This window comes from Primulina tabacum, chromosome 1 (assembly GCF_025594145.1).
Source record: "Primulina tabacum isolate GXHZ01 chromosome 1, ASM2559414v2, whole genome shotgun sequence".
Classification (NCBI taxonomy): domain Eukaryota; kingdom Viridiplantae; phylum Streptophyta; class Magnoliopsida; order Lamiales; family Gesneriaceae; genus Primulina; species Primulina tabacum.
Window position 1 is genome coordinate 21,397,049 of NC_134550.1, and position 22,404 is coordinate 21,419,452.

Sequence of the window (22,404 nt, forward strand, 5' to 3'; positions counted from 1 at the left end):
TTCTGTGTTTAAATTAGATAAAACTTTGTATGTTTTGAATAAAGTTCCCAGAGCTTGGTATGACACATTATGCAAATTCTAAAGTTCCCAGAGCTTGGTATGACACCTTATGCAAATTCTAATTGATCATGATTTCACCATTGTTACAGTGATATAACATTGTTTAAATTCATTAAAGGAGATCATACTCTTTTAGTTATGTTGATTATATTATATTTGGGTAAACTAACTCCAAACTCTGTGAAAAATTCTCTAAGATGATGCAGAACAAGTTCTAAATGAGTATGATGGGTAAGTTAAAATTCTTCCTCAGATTCCCAGTTAACAGCTTGACAATGGAATTCTTAAAAATTCAACCTAAGTACACCAAAAACTTCTCAAGAAGTTTGGAATGGAGAATTTCTCAGCAGCATCAACACATATGAGCTCTTTTATCAATCAGGACAAGGATGAAAATGGACCATCAGTTGATGTATCACTTTTGAAAGGTTTAATTTGCTCGTTGTTGTACTAGCATACTTGATATCATGTTTGTTGTCTCTATGTGTGTGAGGCCCGGGGCTGAAGAGGGCGGGGGATGATTGCCGGTGCCATGAGGTTACACGGACAATGAGCGGTTCCTGGTAGGCTTTTAGGCGAAGGGAACGTGAATGAACCGATCTCACACCAGAAGGAGAGTGATTTCAAAAACTGTCAAGTATGGGACTGTACAATTGAAGAGGGCTTAAAAGATTTGATTGTTACTACTCATATCAAGAAGGTGAATCTTTCTTTCGGTAGCTCATCACATAAGAACTCCAAAGTTAGGCGTGCTTGACTTGGGAAAATTTTGAGATGGATGACCCGCTGAGAAGTTTCCCAAATTGCGTGTGAGTGAGGACTTAAGCACGCTGGAAAGACCCGTCTTAATACAGTGAGGACAGCCGTCGAATCGGAGGCATTACAATGTGTGTAGGTTCCACGCAAATCCTAGGCAATTCATTATATTTTTCCAAACTTATATTAAAATATTTTAAGGGAACTCAAAATGTTGGATGTTGTTATCCAAAATATTCCAGTTTCAATTTAATTGGTTATTGAGATGCAGAATATGCATGTTGCAAATTACATAGGAAAAGCAAAGTGGAACCAGTCAGTTTTTAGGTGACAGACTAATCTCATGGTTTAGGAAAAATCAAACCTCAATTGCTTCAACAACTAAAGCAGAATACCTAGCTGTCTGGAATTGTTTTGCTCAAATGTTGTGGATAAAAAAACAACTCAGAGATTATGGTATTGAAGCTCATGAGTGTCTAATCTTCTGTGACAACACAAGTGTTAGAAAAATTACATATATTCATGTGTTGCACTCAAGAACCAAGAATATTAATGTTAGACATCATTTAATAAGAGATCATGTCATGATGAAATACATCAGATGGTAATGTGTCTCGACAAATCAGCAAGTGACACCAAGCCATTGCCTGACACTAAGTTTTCTTACTTTAGAAATAATTTATGAGTTGTTACTTAAATTAAGAATGCATGTTCTTAGAGAGAATTTTCAAATTAAGTTGACAAGACAATAGTCGATGTGAGGACCCGGATTTTTCGAAGCAAAACACCTCAAAAGGCTCGGAAAGTAGCTCAAAAAAAAAGCCGAAGCAATGCAAAACCTTGAGAATTGAGGGTACGTCACTTGGAAAAGAAACCCTCAACTCATAAGCTAAAACCATCAGCTCAAGGAAGCTCATTGATTGTCGGGAAGGAAATCCCTAGCTCATGAATTCAATATCCTAGCTCAAGGAAGCTCATCCTTTCTTGTCCTAAAAGAACCAAAATGGAGCTAGGAGAAGAGCTAAAGGATTAGACAAATTTAATGTGCAAGAAATGACATTTGAGTTAACCAAGAAGAGGAGCCAATGGTTTGGACAAACTTATTGTGCAAGAGATGACCATTGAGTTAACCAAGGAAGGAGCTAAATGAGCTAAAGGTTTGGACAAACTTATTATGCAAGAAATGACTATTGAGAAAACCAATGAAGGAGCTAAGAGGCTAGGACACATTTATGGTGCAGGAAATGACCTTTGGTGCTTGATATACCTTGACTACAATTACTCCCTTGCTTGGGAAACAAGGTGAACGACCAATTGGGTAGGGAAAGGTCACAAATTTCACTATAAACACACACAACATGTTAAAGAAAATGCACTCAAAAATTCAGCAAGAAAATCGGCTCCTTTCCCCTCCAAAACCACCTCTCGGCTGACGCTTGCAAGAAGAAAGAAGGAGGAGTTGTTCCGGCTTTTCAATGCTGTGATTTGCTGTCCACATTGTTGTGAAGATCCTCTCTAGGTTCGGTCATCACTTGGCCGCAATTCAACAAGTTTCGTTCGCCCAAGTTCTGCACATTTCGAACCGTAACTTCGAGAGCATGATAAGTGGGTTTTTGTTACGTATATTTTTGTATTTTAAAGTTTGCATATAAATAATATGACATGCTTGTATGTGTGTCCCCTTTTTCAAAAATTCAGTCCGTTCTGTTTTAAAATTTCGATCGATTATATGTTTTCTTCTATTCTTCGAAATTCTTTGATTCCGCTGTATCCGTCTGAAATTCTGATAAGTTCTGTCTGATAAAATATGAATTCTGAGTTGCACTGTTACAAATTGATTTGAAATGGGACGAGAATTGTAATTCTGTCTGGCCCCCATCGGTGAGTATAAAACCATGTTCTGTCTGGCCCCCATCGGTGGATATAAAACCGTGTTCTGGCCTCACCCCTTAGAGGACTAACGTATTGAGGACAATTTGAACATGGAAATGAGATGAGTAACAGTGTTGTGTCTGTCTTTGAATTGTTCTGAAATGATCTGATTTACTTCTGAATTATTCTGAATCATCTGGTAACTTCTGTCTTATATCCGATTCGTTTCTGTTATGATAAGTCAAGGGTAATAAGTTTTGAAAATCTGTTAAAAAGACGTTTTAAGGAAACTAAGTTCTATATGTATCATTGGAAATCGATCGACCCCCCACTTGCTGAGTGTTTCCCAAAACACTCACCCCTTACAAATTTCAGATAAAAACGAAGAGCAAATAAATGAGGAAGAGCAAGAAGCTTTCTGGGGTTGGTGAATCGATGATCGAGATCAAGACTCAAGATTTTACTTTCTTTTTTTTCCGCTTCTGAAACTCTGATGTAATTTTCATTTTATTGTCATTGTAAAAACAATATTTTTTTATGAAAAAGACTGGTTTGTTTTGATACGAGGCTTAATTGTTTTCAAGTAATTGTTAAACAATACCGAATGTCACCGACGTTTCGGACACGGGGCATGACATTTAAGTGGTATCAGAGCCGCCAGGTTCATAATCCCGCTGGATTTTGACAGACGAAATTTGAAGAAGTCAAATTTTGGCAAAAGCCTAGTAAATTCTGAAACAAACTCTCATTCTTTCCAAAATTCTTTGAGAAATTCGAAATCTATTTCCTTCAATCGTTCTGCAAACTCCTAGTATCGAAAATTCCACGACAACATTGTTTGTGCCTTTCTATCCTTTATTCGATTCTGAAATTTTACCTCAACGGATGCCTTCGTGCTCGTGCTCAATCCGTCCTTTGCAAGCGTCAACATACCATTGAAAACCAAACACGAGAGATTGCAACCCTAAAGGATCAACTCGCTATAGAAAAAACAAGAGAACAAGAACTCGTAAAGATTAAGAACCTACTTCAAACTGATATACAACATCTCACCTATCGCCTTGATAGATCAAAGAGCCAGCTCGCCGTAACACTACGTAACCCATCTCACGTGATACGACCCCTAATCGAAAGTTGATAGTAAAGATTGAAACTGAGAAGGATCTTACTAACCGCTCTCTTTATCAACATGAAGACCTTTCTAGCAAGCAAGAACGTTACATCTCCAAGCTTCATGGTGATATGGATAGAATGCAAGAACAACATAACTATATGCACCTTGTCATGGAAAACATGGAAGAAGAAGAAGAAGCACCTATGGAAGTAGTGGAAAAAGAACAGTGATGATGAAGAGATGATAAGGTAGGCTGGACTGGTATTATGGTTAAATGATATGAAAGAAAGAAGTGTAACATTTCTTTGAGAATGTACAGAGATAAGTTGAATTATATTTTTGGGAACATACCTATCAGAGATAATTTGACTTATATTTTTGGGAATACAAATACTCTGATATAAGTTGACTTACATTTGGGAATTTACTTATCGAAGATAAGCTTCCGACTTAAGATGAAAGGTTTGATTCGGGGATAATAAATTATTTATGAAAATATGAGATAAAAATTATATAAGTTTTGATATTCAGATATAAAAGTTGATTTTTATGTCAATAATTAACGGTATGGACATTTAAATTTGGATATTAAGCGATAAATTTAAATATGTAAGATTTTGGAATATTTAATAAAGGTAAGAAACAATAACTTAAGTTAAGAAATTAAGGTCATTACCTTATGTAAACAAAGAGAGTTATGAGATATTGGTGGACATCGAGGGAAATGAAGCATGCACAATAGGTTCTGACTCTTCTTATAGTAAAAAAAATAATGGAAAGATTTGTGGAGAAAGACATCCAACGAAACTTGTTTGTATTAAAGCATGTTAGGCTCATAGTTTTGATTAAAGACAGATTTAGTAAAAGAAGAATTGTTTGATGAATTAGTTTCTTCCGTACAAGGTTGAAAGAAATTTTAACTAGGTTATTGGGACTTAAGTCAATAGGCTGATAAGGAGTTATGTTCTAAGATTCTATATTGGTTTTAATTTTTGAGATATTAATCGTGATAATTTTAAGATAGAATAAAATAAGTATGTATACACATATATTCAGTGCCGATTTTATTTAGTGTACTATGGTAAATTTCAATGTCATTCTGATAATTGGTTGGTTGGACAAGAATCATGCAATGGTAGATGGTCGGGGTAAGAATGCCAAACTCCAATCCAAGAATAAATCATATTTTATGGCAAAGATAAGGAAAAGAAATCCTTCCTTTCTGCTTCTCAGATCTAGAAAGGCATGGAGTATGGCGAAGAAGTCTAACTAGCAATAATGAGAGAAGCAAAAGAATGAATTAAGCTCAAGATATAAAATATTTCTGTGGTAGCGAGCTTTGGAAAGGTTACTTTGAATTATCTTAGACTGTGAAGTAGAATTCGAAAGTAACTTGATAGCTCGTGCTACACTAAAATCTAAGGAACCCTAGCAAATGGCTTCAGTTGAACTCAAGAAGCTAAAAGATCAATTCCAAGATTTGTTAGTCAAAAACAAATCAGACTAAGTGCCTCTTCTTGGGGAGCTTCAGTCTTATTGACACAAAAGAATGGTGAAAACACAAGATAGTGTATCGATCTACAAAGAACTCAATAGGATCAAGAACAAATGTCATCTTTCAAGAATAGATGACCTTTTCTATCAGTTAAAAGGAGATAAGATCTTTTCGAAGCTCTATCTAAGGACATACTATCACAATTGAAGGCCAAGGCAGAGAATATTCCTAAAACAGCCTTAAAAAGAAAAGGGTATGGACACTATGAGTTCACGATAATACCTTTTGGCCTGACCAATGCTCCAATAACATTCATAGAACTCATGAACAGAGTGTTTAAGAAAATTCCTTGAAAAGTTTGTGGTAGCATTTATTGATGACATTCTTGCATATTCAACAAGTGAGTAAGACCGCAAGGAAGATCTTCGTCTTGCTCTACCAATGCTCAGAGGAAAATAACTAAATACTAAATTTAAGAAATGTGAATTTTGATTAAAAAATGTCACATTCTTCGGTCATATAATCTCTGAAATGGGTATATCAGTGAATCACCAATAAGGTGGAGGCAATCATAGACTGGCCTTGATCGAATACTAGAATACAAATTTGAAGTTTTTGGGATTAGTTGGCTATTAAGAAAATGTGTTGAAGGATTTTCTTCCGCTCACCAAGCTCACTCAGAAGAACTCTAAATTCAATTAGAGTGAAGAATGTGAGAAGAGTTTTTAGATCTTGAAAAAGAAACTCGTTTCTACACTAGTATTAATACTTCCCGAAGAAGGCAAGAATTTCACAATTTACAATGATGCATCAAAAGAGGATTGTGATGTGTTCTCATTCAAGAGGGCAAGTAATTGTCTATGCATCGATGAAATTAAAACCATGTGAGCAAAATTATCCAACACATGATAGTGAATTAGCCACAATTATTTGAACCAAAGATCCAGAGAATCAATTTCTTTGGTGTCAAATGTGTGAAATTTATCGATCATCAAAGCCTCAAATAATGTTCACACAAAAGGAATTAAACATGAGGCAAATACGGTGGATCGAACTATTGAAGATATTTTAGGGCGTGTGCCATGGACCTTGGAGGAATTGAATAAACACCCCCTTGATTGAATTTGCCGATAACAATAATTATCATGGAAGTATTGAAATCAGAGAGAAAGCTATCATGGTACTTGTATTGTTGATAAAGAAGCTATTATCAAGGAAAAACGCAAGGCAGCTCATGATCGACAAAAGAGCTGAGCTGATTTAAAGTGAAAACCGTTGAATTTTGAAATCGGTGAAAAAGCTTACGATAAAGTTTCCCCTATGAAAAGAGTGGTTCGATTCAGCAAATTTATGAAGCTAACTCCAAGGTATGTCGGACCTTTCAAAATACTGGGAAAAGTGGGAAACCTAGATTATCGGCTGGCTTTACCACAAGGCATGTCAAGGATTGACAATGTCTTCCACGTCTCACAGCTAAGGAATTATGTCTCAGATCCAAGTCAGAATCTTAAAGTTGCATCGCTACTAAACGAAGGGAAGAAGTCCCTATTCGAATAGTGAACACCAAAGACCAAGTGCTGAGACGCTAAACAATTCCATATGTCAAGATACAATGGTCAAATCATATGGAATGAGAAGCAACTTGGGAATTTGAAGAAAGTATGTGCACTCGGCACCCTCATCACTTTAAAGATCTAGATAACTAAAGTTTCGAGGACGAAACTTCCAATAAGGAAGGTGGGATATGAGAACCCAGATTTTTCGAAACAAAGCACCTCAAAAAGCTCGGAAAGTAGCTCAAAAAGAAGCCGAGGCAATGCAAAACCTTGGGAATTGATGGTACGTCACTTGGAAAAGAAACCCTCAGCTCAAGGAAGCTCATTGATTGTCGGGGAGGAAATCCCTAGCTCATGAATTCAATATCCTAGCTCAACGAAGCTCATCTTTTCTTGTCCTAAAAGAACCAAAACGGAGCTAGGAGCAGAGCTAAAGGATTGGACAAATTTAATGTGCAAGAAATGACCTTTGAGTTAACCAAGAAGAGGAGCTAAATGTTTGGACAAACTTATTGTGCAAGAGATGACCATTGAGTTAACCAAGGACGGAGCTAAATGAGCTAAACGTTTGGACAAACATATTATGCAAGAAATGACTATTGAGAAAACCAATGAAGGAGCTAAGAGGCTATGACACATTTATGGTGCAGGAAATGACCTTTGGTGCTTGATATACCTTGACTACAATTACTCCCTTGCTTGGGCAACAAGGTGAATGACCAATTGGGTAGGGAAAGGTCACAAATTTCACTATAAATACACACAAAATGTTAAAGAAAATGCACTCAAAAATTCAGCAAGAAAATCGGCTCCTTTCCCTCCAAAACCACCTCTCGGCTGTCGCTTGCAAGAAGAAAGAAGGAGGAGTTGTTTCGGCTTTTCAATGCTGTGATTTGCTGTCCACATTGTTGTGAAGATCCTTTCCAGGTTCGGTCATCACTTGGCCGCAATTTAACAAGTTTCGTTCGCCCAAGTTCTACACATTTCGAACCGTAACTTCGAGAGTACGGTAAGTGGGTTTTTGTTACGTATATTTTTGTATTTTAAATTTTGCATATAAATAATATGACATGCTTGTATGTGTGTCCCCTTTTTCAAAAATTCAGTCCGTTCTGTTTTAAAATTTCGATCGATTATATGTTTTCTTCTATTCTTCGAAATTCTTTGATTCCGCTATATCCGTCTGAAATTCTGATAAGTTCTGTCTGATAAAATCTGAATTCTGTGTTGCACTGTTACAAATTGATTTGAAATCGGACGAGAATTGTAATTCTGTCTGGCCCCCATCGGTGGGTATAAAACCATGTTCTGTCTGGCCCCCATCGGTGGGTATAAAACCGTGTTCTGGCCTCACCCCTTAGAGGACTAACATATTGGGGACAATTTGACCATGGAAATGAGATGAGTAACAGTGTTGTGTCTGTCTTTGAATTGTTCTGAAATGATCTGATTTACTTCTGAATTATTCTGAATCATCTGGTAACTTCTGTCTTATATCCTATTCGTTTCTGTTATGATAAGTTAAGGGTAATAAGTTTTGAAAATCTGTTAAAAAGACGTTTTAAGGAAACTAAGTTCTATATGTATCATTGGAAATCGATCGACCCCCCACTTGCTGAGTGTTTCCCAAAACACTCACCCCTTACAAATTTCAGATAAAAACGAAGAGCAAATAAATGAGGAAGAGCAAGAAGCTTTCTGGGGTTGGTGAATCGATGATCGAGATCAAGACTCAAGATTTTACTTTCCTTTTGTTTCCGCTTCTGAAACTCTGATGTAATTTTCATTTCATTGTCGTTGTAAAGATAATACTTTTTTATGAAAAAGACTGGTTTGTTTTGATACGAGGCTTAATTGTTTTCAAATAATTTTTAAACAATGCCGAATGTCACCGACGCTTCGGACACGGGGCGTTACAGTCGAAGTCATAAGCTCAAACTGGCTGACAACTCAATTTTATGATCAGTTCGATCTTATCACATAGTTCTCATCCGTTGATATTTGCACAAAAGCAATCTGACAAGAACAACAGTTATCTATTTTATTATTTTATTTAATTTTATAAGACTCATTTATTTACCGCTTTAATTGTATGAGGTATGATAGTTTAAATTATTTTTCTAAATTTCAAAGTTATCCACAAATATGATGACACGTGGAATGATATATTTGTCTCCAAAAATGTAAACTTTGAGAACTTTAAGGGCCAAATTACAAAGTCCGAAATTTTGAGAATTAAATACGAACTTTTGAGTAACACTTGGGATTTTAAGTATTTATAGGAATGTAAGGCGGGTTATGGAAATTAATTTTGGGTTAAATAAACTTAAGGCTATTGAACCTTATGATACGGGGAAACCTATAAAATGAAATTGGGAACGCCGAGGACCTATGATTTTTCCGCACTTTTTAAACGGTATCATCTTTTCCAGAGCTTCTAAACTTACATCATTTTGTGCTTTCAGATTTTTTCTACTAACTCTAAAAAATGTCTTCCTTCGCCCACAATGCTCTTCTGGTTGACTTCGATTTGGTTTATCATCTGTTAGATGAAGGCATGGTAGTTTTGTTTAAGACTCTGGAAGCCACTAGACTCAAGGGGTTCTTCAGATGCGCAAGTTACATCTTCGAAGAATGACTGTCACAATTTTTTGCATCTGCATGGTAGCTGTGTTTAAGACTCTGGAAGCCACTAGACTCAAGGGGTTCCTCAGATGCGCAAGCTACATCTTCGAAGAAGGACTGTCACAATTTTTTGCATATGCAAAAAGTTGATAATGAAGCAATGACCTATACAACCGTTGATCAAACCATATCCATTACTCAACAAATATTCATTGACACATTCGGTCTTCCGACAGAGGAATCACGAAATTGAACAAGTTTCCCTCTGCAACCATTGAATAAATGAATATCAAATTCTCACTTTCCGGTGCCCCTCTAAAATTCTTTAGGAGGAAAATGGACATGAAGATTGAATATCGGTTGCTAAACGACATTGTGGCCAAACCGCTGACAGTGAAAGCATGCTCTTTTGATGTTTTAATTGTGGAACGTCTAGAAATGATGACAACAATTACTGTCGGCATCATGATCAACTAGTCCGTTGTCCTCTACAACATTTTGTTGTCTGTGATATCTCATCAAGATAAACAACACCAAGTCTTTTTCATTCCAGTCAATCGAATGTTGGAACAATATATACCTGAGATGGAAACATTTCCTACTCCACAGTCTCCCAAAGTGCTCAATCAAAAGTCCATTGACATTTACAGATCAAATATTATTATCAAAAAGGATGATCTATTTAAAGTAAAGATGGAATTTGTCGAAGATAAGAATAGAAATCTCCAAAGAAGGCATATGTTAAGTGCAAACTGGTGGTTGAATTATTTGAATCAGAATGGAGTGATTCTGATTACGAGAAGCTCCTGTCAGCAATAATTGTTGTAGGGACCACATGCTTTTCTGCCTTCTTTGAAGAGAAAAAAAATGTGGGTTGGCTATTTCGGAGGAAGTTTCGTGAAAAGATGAAAGACGCTTCTTCACACGGTCAAGGAGCTCTATAAATAGAGCTCCCTCATTCATTCTGAAATCATCCCTTCTTCGAGTTTTCTCTTATCTTATAAGCATTTGAGTGTTTAGTTCTATAATATTTGTGTGGTGTTTTGTTCTCCTGTATTAAGAGAGTGTGCGTTCTCTTTGGAAACACAGTGAGTGAGTTGTACACCACAAAATATTATAGTGGAATTCTTTTCATCTTGCCCGTGGTTTTTACCTCAATAATTTTTAGGGGTTTTTCACGTAAATCATGGTGCCCAGTTTATTCTTTATTTTCGGGTTTTATTATCTCAAATTCCGCACGTGGGACCAACAAGTGGTATCAGAGCCTTGGTATAAAATTTCTTAAAATTCTTAGTATACTCTGTGGTTGCAGCCTAGACTGATCTTCCACATCAGAAAAGATTTTTTGAGATTTTTTATTTAAGGCAGGATTATCTTGTCCAGTCTATTAAAATTGTTGTAGACATAATGGTGGGAATGTACGAGATAGCAAAGTTCAATGGAAGCAATTTTATGTTGTGGAAAATAAAGATACAAGCAGTTTTAAGGAAGGAGAATTGCTTGGCAGCTATTGGAGATAGACCGGTGGAAATTACGGATGATGAAAAGTGGAATGAGATGAATGATAATGTTGTTGCCAATTTACACTTGGCTATAGCAGACGAAGTTTTGTCAAGTATCTCTGAGATAAAAACAGCCAAAGTTATCTGGGATACTCTGACAAAGATGTACGAGGTCAAGTCGCTACACAACATGATTTTCCTAAAGAGAAGGCTTTATACTCTTCGGATGGCAGAATCCTCATCGATGACCGACCATATCAACACACTAAATACTCTATTTGCCCAACTCACTTCCATGGGGCATAAAATAGGGGAAAATGAACGTGCGGAGCTTCTACTTCAAAGTCTACCAGATTCATATGATCAACTTATCATCAACATAACCAACAATATTCTTATGGGCGTTCTAAGATTCGTTGATGTCTTAACTGCGGTTCTCAGAGAAGAAAGCCGGCGCAAGAATAAGAAAGATAGGTTGGTAACATCGAAGCAAGCAGAGGCTTTGCCGATGATAAGAGGAAGATTTATGGACCGTGACTCCAGTGGGAGCCAAAAACGAGGTAGATCAAAGTCCAGAAGTAAGAAGAAAAATATTTACTGCTTCAAATGTGGCGGTAAAGGGCACTTCAGGAAAGAGTGTACGAGTATCGAGAAGAGTTCTCAAGGAAACGTGGCTAGTACTTCAGGCAGTGGTGAAATATTATTCAGCGAAGCAGCAACTATTGCAGAAGGCATGCACAAATTTGTGACACATGGATTATGGATTCAGGAGCGACGTGGCACATGACATCTCGAAGAGAATGGTTTGATCATTATGAACCAGTCTCAGGAGGATCTGTATTCATGGGAAATGATCATGCCTTAGAAATCGCTGGGGTCGGTACTCTCAAAATTAAAATGTTTGATGACACCATTCGCACTATACAGGAGGTACGACATGTGAAAGGACTGACGAAAAATATTTTGTCCTTGGGGCAATTGGATGACACCGGGTGCAAAACCCGTATCGAGAATGGGATCATGAAAATTGTGAAAGACGTGCTTGTGGTTATGAAGGCGGAAAAGGTTGCTGCAAATCTGTATGTACTATTGGGAGAAACACATAAAGAGGCAGAACTAGCTGTTGCATCAATTGGTTCAGGAGAAGAATTAACGGTGTTATGGCATAGAAAGCTCGGGCATATGTCAGAACGAGGCTTGAAAATTCTCTCAGAACGGAAGCTGCTGCCGGGACTTACAAATGTGTCATTACTCTTTTGTAAGCATTGTGTTACAAGTAAACAACAGAGATTAAAGTTTGGCACTTCTACTGCCAGGAGCAAAAGTATATTGGAGCTGATTCATTCAGATGTTTGGCAAGCACCGGTTGTATCCCTAGGAGGAGCGAGATACTTTGTCTCGTTCATTGATGATTTTTCTAGGAGATGTTGGGTATATCCAATCAAGAGGAAATCAGACGCTTTCCAGATCTTCAAAGATTTCAAAGCGCGGGTTGAACTTGATTCAGAGAAGAAAATCAAGTGTCTGAGGACTGACAATGGAGAAGAATATATCAGTGATGAATTTGATGCATATTGTCAACATGAGGGCATCAAAAGACAGTTTACAACGACTTACACACCTCAACAGAATGGAATGGCGGAGCGGATGAACAGAACCTTGTTGGACAGAACAAGAGCTATGTTGAGAACTGCAAGTCTAGAAAAGTCATTTTGGCCAGAAGCAGTCAAAATTGCTTGTTATATTATCAATCGTTCTCCTTCAGTGGCGATTGATCTGAAGACTCCGATGGAGATGTGGACCGAGAAGCCGACAGATTATTCTCATTTGCATACATTTGGAAGTCATGTGTATGTTCTGTACAATGAGCAAGAAATATCGAAGTTGGATTCGAAATCCAGAAAATGTATCTTCTTGGGTTATGCTGATGGAGTAAAGGCGTTTCGCTTGTGGGATCCTACTGTTCACAAGCTTGTCATCAGCAGGGATGTTATCTTCGAGGAAGATAAAGTAAAGGGAGACAAAGGCACATTGAATTCAGAAACTACTATATTTCAGGTGGAAAATAAGACGGACGAAGGTCAAGTTTCTTGTGAAGCAGTACCAGAGCACGAAGAACAAGAACATGTTGAGTCTAAGGTTTCCAATGTGAGTCAGTCAACTAGAGACAGAAGACCACTAGTTTGACTTTCAGATTATGTCACTGAAAGCAATATTGCATATTGTCTATTTATCAGAGGATGGTGAGTGCTACTACTTAAATAATAATTCACCCAAGTGTAGGTTGTCTGCAAGTAATATATTTCGTAAGTACGAGATCGATCCTCAGAGAGGTTATTTTGAGTTTAAATTTATTAATTTATAGATTACCAAATGCAAGAATGAAGTTTACAAATTATAAATTTTGTCAAGGCTTGAGGATTTATTCTTGGTTTATGTAATGTTGTTTAACTAAAAGTAAAACAAAAGAAACCACCATAAATAATGGTTCCAAGAAAATTAAACACACACATAATATAATATAGTTCCCACTATAGAAAATACCGAATTAACCGATATTTTATATATGGTACCTATGATTATAATTATAACTATATAAATAAATAATTGCATAAAGTAAATGTTAAATTAAATCATTATATTTTATTTAGAACAACCGGCAGAGCCACGCTATTGCCTAAATTAAAATATATTGATTTAATAAGTTAGTTGCGGTAAAGTAAAAGTTAGTTGCGATAAAGTAAATGTTAGTTGCGGAAGAGTAAAAGCTAGTTGCGAGAAAGTAAAAGTTAGATGCGAAAAATAAAAGTTAGTTGCGATAAAGTAATTGTTAGATTGTTAGATGTTAGTATTAAATCATAATATTTCATTTAGAACAACCGGCAGAGCCACGCTATCGTCTAAATGAAATATTATGTTATTATTATATAAATATATATATATATATATATATATATATATATCTATATATATAATAATAAGTGATGAAATATTTATTGTATCAAAATTAAACAACAAATCAAGATAACAACTTTAATGGTATCAAGCATTTGATGTAAATTGATAACAACAAATAATTCATTTTTATACCTACAATAAAAATAAGTTAGCTAAATGAAAAGACATAAAGAAAGAATATACAAAATATAAACAATCTTACTTCACCAAGAATGCATCCTCTTCACCTTGACATAATAGATTTAGCTTGCCATAAGCTTACTTTTGATCAACACTAAAATATCACTCATAGTTGAGAACATGAAAGAAAATATATTGGAACTTAGAACTTTGATACACACTCACACTATATTTTACAATGAGATAGAATGATTCTCAAGCTAGCACAAGGCCTCTATTTATAGGCCAAATGAGAGAAAATGTCAAAATTTTTATTAATGACATGTAGTTGCAATAGTATTCTTTGTCTCCTCCAAGTTCAATTCCATGTCCCTTCTTTCAATGCTTTGGTCCACAACTTTAGTCACCGAATTTGACTCTGCTAAAAACGGCAAACATGTGGGGAATTGTCTGTAGATGAATTTGGCCACTTGGTTCACCTCATTTGGTTAAATATTGAAATAGTTATGATTTTTTTACTATATGCTGGTCATAGTAAAAGTAAATTTGTCCTCCTTTTGATATTTGCACAATTTGATCATCTTAATGAACTTTTTAGGCAATTATGTCTTCTGCAAAGTTGTAGATAATTTCTCAAGGATTCCAAACATGTTTGAGTCACCTCCATTTGAATTTTCTAGCTTGAGTTATCATTATTTTACCAACACGTAGAAAACCTGAAAATAAAACATATTTAGTAAGACAATTAAATATAAACAAACAATACTAAAATAACATAATTTTATAATTTTAATGAAACTTAAATTTTAAAATACAGGTTTTAACATATAATAAAATATTAATTTTAAGTTTAATCACACCCCCACACTATCTTATTACTAGTCCCTTAGTAATAAACTTTATCGGAAAATCACAACCTAGATTCTTTATTCATTTTATATATTCAAATACAAACATATTTATTAAAAACAAAATCATATACCGATTTATATATATATATATATATTTTCGTATAATATAATAATATATAATTAAATGTGTTTTTATTATTATTCTTATTTTCACATAATATATAAAGTAATAATATATAAATAATTTTTTTTTAAAATTTCTAAATTTTTTATAATAATATAGTCAAAAAGATAATTCACACCACCCACCATAACATGTATAATATCAAGAATATTATTGTAAAAGCCTCAACTCCATATATTCTTTCAGGTCAAAATGTTTAAGGAATAGCTAGTTTTCACTCATGGAGTTGGAATGAATATTAACTCTCATTGAAAAAGGCTAAGTATTAAAGCAGACAATTAATTAAACTAATATTGAAAACAAAATAGGAAAATTTACAAAGAATAAAATCCCCATTTTTTTTTATTGTTTTTTTTAAATAACGTGACTGCAAAATTTTACAATAACATAAAATTTTTTATCCAAACATTCTACCATAAATATATATATATATATATATGTATATATATAAACATTTATATAACGGATACATCCGACTACCTTTGAAACTTATCTATCACAAACAAATCTTTTTGTTTGTTTGTTTTTTTTTTTTTTTGAACACAATATTGATGTTTTTAGAACACATTGATAGTACATCAATCAAATCTAAAAAAAATTACAATGAATAAATTATTTTGCAGTCCATTATATATTTACTTCTTTTTTTTTCTTTTTTCAATAAATATTTTTTTTAGGGGAATTATATTCTTGTAATTAACCATTTTTTAATAATCAATAAAAGTTTATTAATTGTTTTCTCATTTCTCACCACTCACTCACAAAAGATGTGTGAGTATATATTATACTTTTACAAAAGAATTCTTTCAATTATACATGTTAACAACCATACAAACCATATCTTTTAACTATATTCTCATAAAAATTTTAGAAATTATTTTATTTGAAAACACATACAATTATATATATATATATATATATATATATATATGAACACATCTATTATATATTTTATATTAATTGATCAAAATATATATATAAATCGGTACATATGAAAAACTAATTTTTCTTTTAGTCTGTATTTTGAATATAATGAATATTAAAATCTAGTGTATTGTGATTTTCCAATAATTATTAACTAATGCGTCTCAGGTGCATTTTACTGACACCTTACTCGACATTGAACTAAAATTATTATTATTATTACTATATATAAGTATATATTTTAATTTTTATATAAAAAAACTAAGAGGAGAAGAAGAAGAAATTATTTATACCTTAAAGAAAAACATTAAAACATACCGTTAAATCACAAGTTTAGCATCACATGAATTTTCTTTTCTTACTTTTGGATGTTGGCCAATTAAGTTGAGATAAGGATGGATCTGGTTCATGACTAAATCCTTGCCGTAAATCAATAAGTTCACCTTCACTTGTAGCAGAAACTAACATCATTCACGAAGCTAATGAAATAAATCCCTGTTCCACAACATCATCAAGAAACGATAACAGTTTATCATAATAATTGTTAACATTTAACAAACCAATTGGCTTATTGTGGATATTAATTGTGCCCAACAAACATTATGAAATATTTCTTCCAAAGTACCGAAACCTCCTGGAAAAGCAATGAAAGCATCTGAATGTTCAATCATTTGAGTAATTCGTTCATACATGTTGTCCACTTTCATTTCTTCTCCTATTGTTGGTCCTGTAAGATTGGCTAAGGTAATCGGAATAATGCCTAAAACTTCACTTCCACCTGCATGCGCAGCTTTTGCAACTTTTCCCATGAGGCCAACTTCACCACCACCATATACCAAATGAATCTTTTTTTTAGCAAGTGTTATTCTAAGATTTTCTGCTACTTCTTCATAAATTGAATCTTTTCCTGCACTAGATCCACAAAATACACAAATATTTTTGATTTTACTTACCGTGGACGTTGACATGTTGAGAAATATGTTTTTTGTAATTGTTAGATCACAACATATGAATTTATAAGCGTAACATGCCAAAAGTCAATATTTGAACAGGAAATTATTATTATTAAAAGAAAATAAAAATGACAAAATTAAAACAAATATATACATCGTAGTTGTGATTGTGGCTCACATCTTCCTCTGATTTTACGTTCAGTAACGGCTTCAACGCCTTCTATGAGTCGAGGATATGCTTCACATCCAATTTTCTTATAAATTGGCAAAAATGGTCTTTTAACGTCAGATTCCCAAGACGAAATTGTGTATATATATTTACTTATCTAAATAGATATGCGTTACTACAGTAGGATCTTTGTAAGGCTGATTCCACCGTCCATATTGATATTCCTCCTGTTGAAATTGACACCATAGTTTAAGAAGTTCATTATGCACGTACCCACTAGAATGCATATCAAGAACCTCTAGAAAATTATCCAAAGGTTCTTTACTCAGACCATTCTTAATGAATAAAATTTTATCTTCTCTATTCATTGATGTCATTCCAACATTTTTGCATTTTCCCTTACAAGTCCACCTTGCACATTTATGACATCCACCTATACGTTTAGCTCTTCGTTTTTTGGCATATGTTCTTTTACCAAATCCTGGCTTATGTCTTATTATTAATTCACTTGCTTCCCCAACCAATCGGACTTTTGCTTCAATTATCAAATGGACATCATTCGGTATGCCATATGACATCATCAACCTTAGCCGCTCACATCTAGCTTTATAAATTCTTTTCAACGCATTATCAGGTAAACAAGCAAAATATTTACGAAGATTCATAATACACGCATCCATATTATTATTATTATATATATTTCAATTATTTTGGGAAAACTGAAGAAACCGACTTAAACAGTCACGGAGTACCGTTATCCGCCACTTAACCGGGAAATGAACTAGAATCCGCAAAACAAAATGAAAATATCAAACAACTATTGTGGATCATATAAAGGCATAAACTCATTATTAAGAATTTCATTTTCTATAAAAGGCTTAAGTCTTTGCCCATTAACTTTAAACACGTCATTATTTTTAGGATTTTCAATATCAACAGCACCATGAGAATAAACAAATTTGACTATAAATGGTCCTGACCACCTCGATCTTAGTTTACCTGAAAATAAATGCAAACGAGAATTATAAAGCAAAACTTTTTGTCCAATTTCAAATGACTTTCTCATAATATTTTTATCATGAAAGGCTTTAGTTTTATCTTTATAAATCTTTGAATTTTCATATGCATCATTTCTTAATTCTTCAAGTTCATTTATTTGCAATTTTCTTAATTTAGATGCATCATCTAAATTAATATTAAATGCTTTAATTGCCCAATAAGCTTTATGTTCAAGTTCAACCGGTAAATGACAATGCTTACCAAAAACTAACCTATATGGTGACATCCCTAATGATGTTTTAAATGCAGTTCTATATGCCCATAATGCATCAGTTAATCTTAAAGATCAATCTTTTCGATTTGGATTAACTGTTTTTTCTAAAATTTGTTTTATTTCTCTATTTGCAAGTTCAACTTGATCATTACTTTGAGGATGATATGTGGTAGAAACTTTATGTGTAATGCCATATTTTCTTAACAAAGAAGAAAATGATTTATTTATAAAATGACTTCCCCCATCACTAATTATTGCTCTAGGTATTCCAAATCGGCTAAAAATATTTTCTTTTAAAAATTTTATAACAACTTTATGATCATTAGTTCTACATGCAATTGCTTCAACCCATTTTGAAACATAATCAACAGCGACTAAAATGTACGTATATCCAAAAGATAATGAAAATGGACCCATAAAATATATCCCCCAACTATCAAATATTTCAATAATTATGATTGGATTTAAAGGCATCATGTTTCGTTTTGAAATTGATTCCATCTTCTGACAGTTTTCACAAGATTTGCAAAATAAATGCGTATCTTTGAATAAAGACGGCCAATAAAATCCACATTGTAAGATTTTTGTAGCTGTTTTATTGGATGAAAAATGACCTCCACATGCTTCAGAATGACAAAATTTAATAACATTACTTACTTCATTGTCGGGTATGCATCGTCGAAAAATTTGGTCAGGACAATACTTAAACAAGTCAGGATCATCCCAATAAAATTTTTTAACTTCTATCAAGAATTTATTCTTATCCTGTGAATTCTAATGAGAAGGCATTTTATTTGTCACAAGAAAATTTACAATGTTAGCAAACCAGGGCATAATAGTAGCATAAAACAACTGATCATCTGGAAAATTTCATTTATTGGTATTTCATTATGAGATGATTCAGTCATTATTCTAGATAAATGATCGGCTACAACATTTTCTTTTCCTTTTTCATCTTTAATTATAATATCAAATTCTTGTAACAATAAAATCCACCGTATTAATCTTGGCTTAGCATCTTGTTTATTTGATAATATTTTATGGCAGAATGATCGGTGTAAACAATAGTAGTAGAACCAATTAAATAAGATCGAAACTTATCTAATGCAAATACTACTGAAAGTAATTCTTTTTCAGTAGTTGAATAATTTATTTGAGCACTATTTAAGGTTCTACTAGCATAATAGATTGCATAAGGTTTTCCTTCTTTTCTTTGTCCTAACACAGCTCCTATAGCATAATCACTTGCATCACACATTAATTCAAATGATAAAGACCAATCTGGAGGTTGTAAAATAGGTGATGTAACTAAAAGATTAATAATTTTTTTAAAAGCATTTTCACATTTCTGAGTCCATTCAAATTGTGTATCTTTTGTTAAAAGATTTGAAATTGGTTTAGATATTATGCTGAAATTTTTTATAAACCTTCTATAAAATCCTGTATGACCCAAGAATGATCGAACCTCTTTGACCGTTTTTGGTGATGTTAAATTAGCAATAACATCAACTTTGGCTTTATCAACTTCAATTTCTTTTTCAGATATCACATGTCCTAAAACAATCCCAGATTTAACCATATAATGACATTTTTCCCAATTTAAAACAAGATTTTTTTCTTCACATCTTTTTAATAATTCTTCTAGATTTTTAAGACAATTTTCAAATGAGTTTCCAAAAACAGTTATATCATCCATAAAAACTTCTACATATTCTTCAATCATATCACTGAAAATACTTAACATGCATCTTTGAAAAGTAGCCGGAGCATTACATAAACCAAATGGCATTCTTTTAAATGCAAAAGTTCCGAAAAGACAAGTAAAAGTAGTTTTTTCTTGATCTTCTAATGATATAGGTATTTGATAATACCCCGAATACCTATCAAGAAAACAGTTATAAGAATTTCCTGCTACTTTTTCTAGAATTTGATCTAAAAATGGTAGTGGAAAATGATCTTTTCTAGTTGCACATTTAATTTTCTATAATCAATACACATACGCCAACTAGATGGAATCCTAGCTTGTAATAACTCTCCCTTTACATTTTTTATAACAGTGATGCCGGACTTTTTAGGTACTACTTGTGTTGGACTTACCCATTTACTATCTGAAATTGGATAGATAATTCCAGCGTCTAATAGTTTTAATACTTCATTCTTAACAACTTCCTTCATATGTGGATTTAACCTTCTTTGTGGTTGTTGATATGTTTTAGCATTTTCTTCCAAGTGAATTTTATGTGTACAAATTAAAGGATTCATACCTTTTATATCTTTCAAAGTCCATCCAATTGCATTTTTATATTTTTTAAGTAATTTAATCAAATCTTCTTCTTGATTTGGCAAAAGAGTGGAAGAAATTACAACAAGAGATGTTTTATTTTCACCAAGAAATACATATTTCAATTCTAATGGTAAAACTTTTAATTCAAGTTTTGTATTATCATCTTCTTTAAAATTATTTTTAGACTCAAAACTTTCTATTGAAAAAACTTCAGATTGTTGATTTAAGTTTTCTTCCTGTATATTTTCTTCCACAATTGTTTCAATTTCATTATCATATTCATTTTCATTAATACTTGGTTGTGAAAAAACTTCAGATTGTTGATTTAAGTTTTCTTCCTGTATATTTTCTTCCACAATTGTTTCAATTTCATTATCATATTCATTTTCATTAATACTTGGTTGTTTACATAAATTGAACACATTAAGTTCTAGAGTCATATTTCCAAAAGACAATTTCATTATTCCATTTCGACAATTAATTAAAGCATTTGAAGTTGCTAGAAATGGTCGTCCCAATATTACTGAAATTTCATTATGTACTTCTATTGGTTGTGTATCCAAAACAATAAAATCTACAGGATATATGAATTTATCAACTTGAACCAACACATCTTCTACAATACATCTAGGTATTTTGATTGACCTATCCGCCAGTAAGAGAGTAACAAAAGTGGGTTTTAATTCTCCTAAATTAAGTTTTTCATAAACTGAATAAGGAAGTAAATTCACACTTGCTCCCAAATCCAACAAAGCTTTTTTAATTTTATTTTCTCCAATAATACATGAAATTGTTAGACAACCAGGATCTTTATATTTTAAACTAGAATTATTTTGAAGAATAGAACTTACTTGTTCAGCCAAGAATGCTTTTTTCTTCACATGCAATTTTCTCTTTACAGTACATAAGTCTTTTAAAAATTTTGCATAAGAAGGTACTTGTTTAATAGCATCTAATAATGGAATATTTATCTTCACTTGTTTAAAAACTTCATAGATATCAGAATCACTTTTTTGTTTTTTATGATTTGTTAATGCATGAGGAAATGGTGGAGGTTTATTTGACTTTTTTACTATTTCAGATGATTTATCATTCACCATATTATTCTTAAAATTTAAGGTATCATCATTCTCAAAAGTATCAAGATTATCATCCTTACTCTTTGATTTTAAATGATCCTTGTTTTCATTACTATATGGATCATTAACTATTTTACCACTTCTAAGGGTGATAACAGATTTTATTTGATCAATTTTTTCATTTTTTAATTCTTGATTTTGATTTTTAGGATTATGTTGAGGTTGAGATGGAAATTTTCCTTTTTCATGAATATTAAGTGCAGATGCAAATTTTGCAAGAGTTTCTTTCAAATCACTCATAGATTGACTGTTTTGAATATTGATAGACTCTTGCTTTTGGATAAATGCATGAATTACATCTTCAAAGTTTTTTCTTGGAGGTGTAACATAAGGAATATAACCTTGATGATTTTGGTTATTTTGAAAATATTGTTGTGACGGTTGTGCATTATTATTATTCCTCCAACTAAAATTAGGATGATTTTTCCATCCAGGATTATATGATGGTGAAAAAGGATCTAGTATTGGTTTTTTATAATTGTTAACATAATTTGCTTGTTCATGGAGACATTCTTTAAATGAAGGTAATGTTGGACAATCTTTTGTAGCATGATCATGTGTATCACATA